Raw genomic sequence first — 7,341 nt, forward strand, 5'->3', positions numbered from 1 at the left:
CTCCGATACCTTTACCTTGGTGGTTTGCCACTCCATTAAAGAATACTCTCCAACCAAGGTATGGCTAAGAAATATCTTCACCCATAAATAAAACTTCCTCATCGAGAAAATAAGTCTTGAGTGGTTCGTACTCCTCATCGACTGGATTCTCCACAAGATGATCAGCCAAGGCTTGTGCTTTTATCGCCTTTTGTGCACATACACAATGTCAAACTCACTTAAAAGCATTTGACATTTAGTCAACTTCTCGGTCGGCATTGCTTTCTGGAAAAAATATACTTCAACGGGTCCATCCTGGAAATAAGGTATGTGGTATAAGAAGACAAATAATGTCTCAACTTTTGAGTGATTCAAGTTAAAGCACAACATGTTCTCTCCAAAAGAGTGTAACGAGCCTCATATGGAGTGAACTTTTTGCTCAAGTAATAAATGGCTCGCTCATTCTTGCCAGTCTCATCATGTTGACCAAGCACGCATCCCAATGCATTATCCGAGACCGACAAATATAGCAATAACGAACTCCCTTCTTGCGGAGGGACCAACACCGGTGGATTGGACAAATAGTTCTTGATAGTATTAAAAGCAGTTTGACATTCCCCGATCCACTTGGTCGAGACATCTTTTTTCAAGAACTTAAAGATAGGCTCACACACCACGGTGAATTAGCTATGAACCAGCTGATGTAGTTCAACCTTCCTAAAAAACTCATCACCTCTTTCTTGGTCTTCGGATGAGGTAATTCTTGGATTGCCTTTATCTTGGAAGGGTCAAGCTCAATGCCCCTCCTACTGACTACAAATCCCAACAGCTTGCCAGCTGGCACTCCAAAAGCACACTTGGCGGGATTCAACTTCAAATTGTATCGGCATAGACGATCAAAGAATTTCCTCAAGTGAGTCAAGTGATCCGAAGTCTCGCGGGACTTAATTATGACATCATCTACATATACCTCGATCTCCTTGTGAATCATATCGTGAAAAATGGTCTTCATAGCTCTCATGTAAGTAGTACCAGCATTTTTGAGCTCAAACGATATCACCCGATAATGATATACTCCCCAAGGCGTAATGAAAGTTGTCTTTTCTGCATCTTCTTCGTCCACCAGGATCTGGTGCTGACCTGCATAACAATCCACAAATGACTGCATCTCATGCTTAGCACAATTATCAATGAGAATGTGAATGTTTAGTACGAGAAAATTATCTTTCGGGCTTGCTTTGTTGAGAATCAACGCAAATTCTGATCTTTTCGCTTTCTTGGCAACCAGAACAACGTTAGCTAACCATGTCAGATATTGCGTCAGTTCCACTACTTGAGACTAGATCTACTTGGTAATCTCTTCTTTGATCTTTAAACTCAACTCAGGGTTGAACTTCTGAGTTTTTTATTTTACAGGATTGAAATCTAGATTAATCGGCAATTTATGGGACACGATATTCGTACTCAGCCCCGACATATCTCTGTAAGACCAGGCAAACACATCAATGTATTCTCTAATCAAACGAACTAGGTCTCTTCTTTGAGTTTCAGTCAGATGGACACTAATTCTGACTTCTTTGACATACTACTCATCTCCGAGATTCNTGAGAATCAACGCAAATTTTGATCTTTTCGCTTTCTTGGCAACCAGAACAACGTTAGCTAACCATGTCCGATATTGCGTCAGTTCCACTACTTGAGACTCAATCTACTTGGTAATCTCTTCTTTGATCTTTAAACTCAACTCAGAGTTGAACTTCTGAGTTTTTTATTTTACAGGATTGAAATCTGGATTAATCGGCAATTTATGGGACACAATATTCGTGCTCAGCCCCGACATATCTCTGTAAGACCAGGCAAACACATCAATGTATTCTCTAATCAAACGAACTAGGTCTCTTCTTTGAGCTTCAGTCAGATGGACACTAATTCTGACTTTTTTGACACACTACTCATCTCCGAGATTCACAGTCTCAGTTTCTTCCAAATTTGGCTTGTGTTGATTCTCAAATTGTCGAAACTCTTCGGCAACATGTTTGGGTACCTCATTTTCTTCTTCACATTCCTCGCACTCATCATCATCTGCCTCATATCGTTCACTCGGTTCATGACATGACATGACATTGGCATATTTTAAATTAATATTACTGAAATCATAAACAATCAAAGTTAGGAAAGTAAAATGTAAACAAATAAGTAAACAAATTTTTGATAAAAGAGGCTTTCGTTTAAACTGAAAAACAAGCATAAACTTTGGCCATGGCTAAGGGTCATTTTGCCTTTTTAAACATCACAAGGGAATTTAAAAGCTTCAAACAAGTAAAAACTGCATAAAGGGCGGGTCTCGGGCCTTTTTCCGGATTACCGCCGATTTTAAAAACAAACATAAACACATGTCTTTTCTACCAAGCTGCATGGGAAATCAGGAGCGGTGTGGAGGTCCAATTTTGCAATTGCTCCTCAAGTTTTACATCACAGATTCCCGATGTCCCAGCATCTTCCTCGATGACCGTATCAATCTCCTCAAAAATGCCCTAGATTTCTTCTCCGAGACCATCATCATTGACATATCCTTGCACTGGGAATGACTGGTACAGATAAGAAATTGGCCTGGATAATGCTTGTTCAACACTCTTGTTCTTCAACTCTGCTTCGTCATCTGTTGGGACATACCCCAAACCAAACTTTGTTCCTCTGGCGGGAACTTGAATAAGCTCGACAATTCCTTGGACTCAAGGTCCGTTCGGGCCGTAGGCCCTTTGTACTCAAAGTGGTCTTTCTAATTGGCCCAACACGCCTTGGGTGCTGGATCGTCTTAAGCCAATAAGCTAAATTTCGGGATTTAGTTTGGCTCTACACTAGTTTTGACTAAGAGTGGCTTTGTTTATAGTGGAGAGGTGACCCAAATGGACTACTTGGGCTGGAATAGTTAACGAACGTTGACTATTCAGTAGCCAACTATACTTGTCAGGGTGCCCCGAGAACAATTTGGTTAACGAACGACTGTGGCCTGCATAATCGTCCTTTAAATGGAAAATTAAAATAAATGTCGTTTGACGGAGTATGTCATGCCATTAATGCAACAATTTAATAAATACGATAAATAAAACAAGTAGACAACTAAAAACACATAGCCAGATAAAATAATCTGAAGGTTAGAACCATTCAAATCCCCAGCAGAATCGTCATTTCTGTTTTACTCGAAAATAAAAAAAATGATTGAGTTTTCAAAAAATTGACGAAACTTATGATTTAAGGAAAATCGAATTTTCAAAAAAACAGAGTCGCCACTTAATATTTAGTAAGAATCAAGAAAAACTTAAGGTTTTCAAAAAACTCAAACAAATAAAATCTATTGAAAAAAAAAGGTTCGAAGTTCAATGTACGTTCTGAGAAGGTGTTAGGCCCTTTTAATGTCCGCTAACTTGCGATTGACCGGCGATTTGACTAAAAATGACTTTGACTAATTTTTTGAGAAAATATTAAATAAGTGAAAAGAAATTCGCTTTTTATTTATTTATTTATTACATCTTTTTATATTATAATTTTATTTTCATTTTTTTCATTTTTTAAAAAATATTTTTAATTAAGTAAAGAACTCATTTTCATTTATTTTTATTCTTTATTCTTATTACTATTATTTTTTTTATTAATTATTTTATGTGGAAATATATTTATAAAAAAAGGGGGGNACCTATGGAAGGTAGGTAAATAAAATATGTATAAAATAAATGTTTATATTTTTTAATACAAAAGCGAAATGGCTATTTATGAGAATTTAATTAGATCACATCATAAAATAAATAAAGTTAGTCAAATACAATAAAATAAATAAGAGAGGGAAAGAAAATAATCAAATTTGAGACTTTGACCCAATTTTCACAAATCTTGGATCCTGCTGAAATTTCCTTGGACCTTTGGCCCCCCTTTTTCATTCTCATTTGTCTTGATATACAGTAGGTGTATATTCTATGTGTACATTATGTATATAACTGATTCTTGAACTCCCAGACGTTTGTTTTATTCGGACTTTGTATTTTCTGCATTTTCACCTGCTTTCCCGTATTTTTGAACCTGTATAATGTTATTTTTTGACTGTATACCCATGTACACAACGGGTATATTAGTGTATACAACCCTTTCTTTGGGCTTTTCGGACACCTATGATTCAACATTTCAGCCCATGTATAACTCTACAGCCCTGTTTGTCATTTTGGAACTCAATTGACTCGATAAAAATAGAGAATTAACGAAAAATGCAAACGGGTAAACCGAATCCAAATGGATTCACTCGGGATATTCACATGAAGCAAGAGGAAAGGATGAATTAGTATATTCTAATCATATGTATATTAATACAACTTAATCGCAAGGAGAGCAGCCCACTAGAAGTCAAAATTTACAATATGACCAGATCTTTTAAAGAGGCATATTTACAATTCAAAGAATCATGACTATAAATGGGGAAATCAACACATGCAAGCATATTGCTTTCGACACATGGAAATAAATAGAACAACCACTAATCAAGAATTCAAATTGAAAAGGTAAAGGAGGGGACAAGTACTCTCATGATTTTAAATGGAACATTAGCTAAATTGGACATAATGAGAAAACTAGAAACCTTCTTCTATCGGTCTAATACATTTGAAAACACAATCATGAACGTACAACTACGAACACCTAAATAAATAAGTTACAGGTATACAAAAATATAGACAAAAATATACGTCACCAACAATACTAGATACTGTCATTTCATCCTCCTTATAAATTTTTTTTAGGATGCAAATGATTAAGAAACAGATTTGGAGACTATACCCAAAGCAAAGGAAAGAACAACAATCGACCTATGAATCAACATCTCACATATGAGGCTTTACTTATTATCCATAAATAACAACATTCAAACAAACACAATTACTCAAGATGGAAACACAAGAATCTAAGAAAGTCTAGACATATAACTAAAGACAACATTCCATTTTTAACATTAACAACATTCCACGGCCAGTAGAAGAATCAATCAGCAACTAATTCCACACCAGGGATCTAACATTCATTAGGCAAAGAGATATGTCAACATCATCATTCTAACATTCCCTCCTTAACAACATTCTTGTTAAGAACATAAACCAAATCAAAGAAGGAATTACAAACTAAAACAGCAAGCGAAGAGGATTTTACCTCTTTTCGGGCAGCAAGTTGGGACGAGGATGAGCAGGGACGAGCTTTCACGATCTTAAAAGAAAACTCAACGAACTCCCTTTTTCCTGACGACCCACACACAAGGAAAGAAACGAGTATCTCCGATGTGTTTCTAAATGAAATTTTTGTTGTTTTTGAAGTTCTTTTCTTTGGAAAATCTTCCAAAATATCTCTCAACTTAAAAAAAAAAACAGAAACTAGACTCTTTGCTCCAAAATATATCTCCAAAAAAAAATCCCCCCCTCTCATATCGAAATAGTAGTGGGTTATATAGATGGATGTTAGGATTCTGACCTTGGAGGGAAAGGGATCAAAAGTTGAATTCTAGGGCCTAATTCAAAATTCAAAACTCCGAAACCTTTCACCAATTTAGGGAGACAACTTTTTCTTGCAATATTGCCCAATTCCGAAAGAGAAAAGGGCGAATCGACGATTGATTTGCATTCCTCGTCCTTGCTATGCCACGTTGCTCGATCTCGAGCCAAAAGGATGGAAACGTGTGCCTTTGTTTGTTGCTGCTGCGACAGTACTGGTCTGAGAGATGTTGAGGAAGGAGACAAAGAGAAACAGAGTACCGTCTATGCGCGTACTGATTTACGCGTGTTGACTCACGCATATTGATGTCGTGTATCTTGATGCGTATAACTGGTTGATTTGGCGTCATTTGCTGCAGTTTGGGCTGTCATTTCTATCGCTGTTAACGTTGGAGAAGAAGAAAAAATGTGGTGGAGTCGATCGGGTATTGGGTAAAAGAAAGCGGATAGGTTGAGGAATTGTTGTGCTTATGTAGTTGCTGGAAATTGCACTGTTGTTGGGCCTGGGTCGGCTGGAATTAAGAGGAAAGTTGGAATTGAAAACGGAATGGGCTGAGGGAAGAGAAAATGAGCTGCTGGGAATGGAAGGGCTGCTGAAAATTTAAAGGAAAGCCCAAAATTTAGTCTTAAAATGGGTTTGAGCAAAATGTTAGATTAGGCTAAAATTGTAATTAGATAATGGCCTAAATAAAGTTCAAACGTAACCAAATCGGAATTAATCGATGAATTTGGTCAAACTTAAGCAAAATGAATTAATGCAAATTAATTAATGAGCTTCTCAATTTTAACAAAATAAAACAATAATTTAGACTAAACTAATTTTAATAGAATATTTAAAATAAATCCTTTTGAGATGATTTTCGAATATTTATGAAACATACCAATTATATCTATAAAATTATATGAAGTATATTTTCTATTTATAAATTATAAAAATCGTCTAGATCACTTAAAATGACTTTGGAAAATAATTAAATTTTATAAAACAAATTGTTCTAAATTGCTTCGGGAGTTAAGAAGCTCGTGAATTATTTCCTATCGAGGAGGGTCAAAATTGGGTGTCAACAAGTTCAATTTGCCCTCGATGGTTGAAAGTGTCGGTAATTGTGAAACATTGCTTGGTAGATTGTCAACTTGCAAAACAATGTTGGATTCAATCAAATTTTGATTGGCATGATGTACTAGGAGATTTTGTGGCATTGTTTGAAGAGCAAAGAAAGTGCAATGCAAAAATAAAAATAGAGGAAGCAGTCATGATTTTGTGGAGCTTATGGGAAGCCAGAAATAATTTATGTTGGAATAATAAATAAAATATGTCCGCAGCCACTTTGTACCGTGCGAAGAAGGAGCTGGAGGAATGAAGGAGCGCCAATTCAGGAGCCGAGATGACAGTTGCTGCTACAAAAATGATAACTAAATGGGAGCGACCTCTGCTTGATACAATTAAATGTAACATGTACCGATGCCTCTTACGATATCAATATCGATTTGGCGGGCATATGCATGGTGCTACGTGATCACTTCAGTCAATTTATTGTTGGAAAAAATTTATTTCTTGGCCGTGTGGCTAGCCCGTTGCTGGCCAAGATCATAGGGGTGCGTAGGCTCTTAGTTGGTTGAAGGACCGATTCAGTAGAACGAGGTTGGTTGTGGAAACTGATAATTTACTTGTGAGGCAAGCTCTGGAAGAAAACTTGGTGAATTACACTTATTTTGATTCTTTAGTTTTTTATTGTAAAACTCTTATCAAAGAGTTACCTTTTCTCTCTTTGTCGATTGTTAAGAAATTAGCGAATCAGGTTGCTCATTATCTTGCTAGAGCCTCTGTTTCTATTTCTAG

At 36.4% G+C, this 7,341-nt stretch overlaps 1 pseudogene; it reads left to right on the forward strand.

Annotated features, from left to right (window-relative positions):
• The first annotated feature begins 6,585 nt into the window (after positions 1–6,585).
• LOC125851000 (uncharacterized) lies at positions 6,586–7,121 on the forward strand (annotated as a pseudogene).
• The last annotated feature ends 220 nt before the right edge of the window (positions 7,122–7,341 follow it).

The sequence above is a fragment of the Solanum stenotomum genome, unplaced genomic scaffold (genome assembly GCF_019186545.1).
Source record: "Solanum stenotomum isolate F172 unplaced genomic scaffold, ASM1918654v1 scaffold21408, whole genome shotgun sequence".
Taxonomy (NCBI): domain Eukaryota; kingdom Viridiplantae; phylum Streptophyta; class Magnoliopsida; order Solanales; family Solanaceae; genus Solanum; species Solanum stenotomum.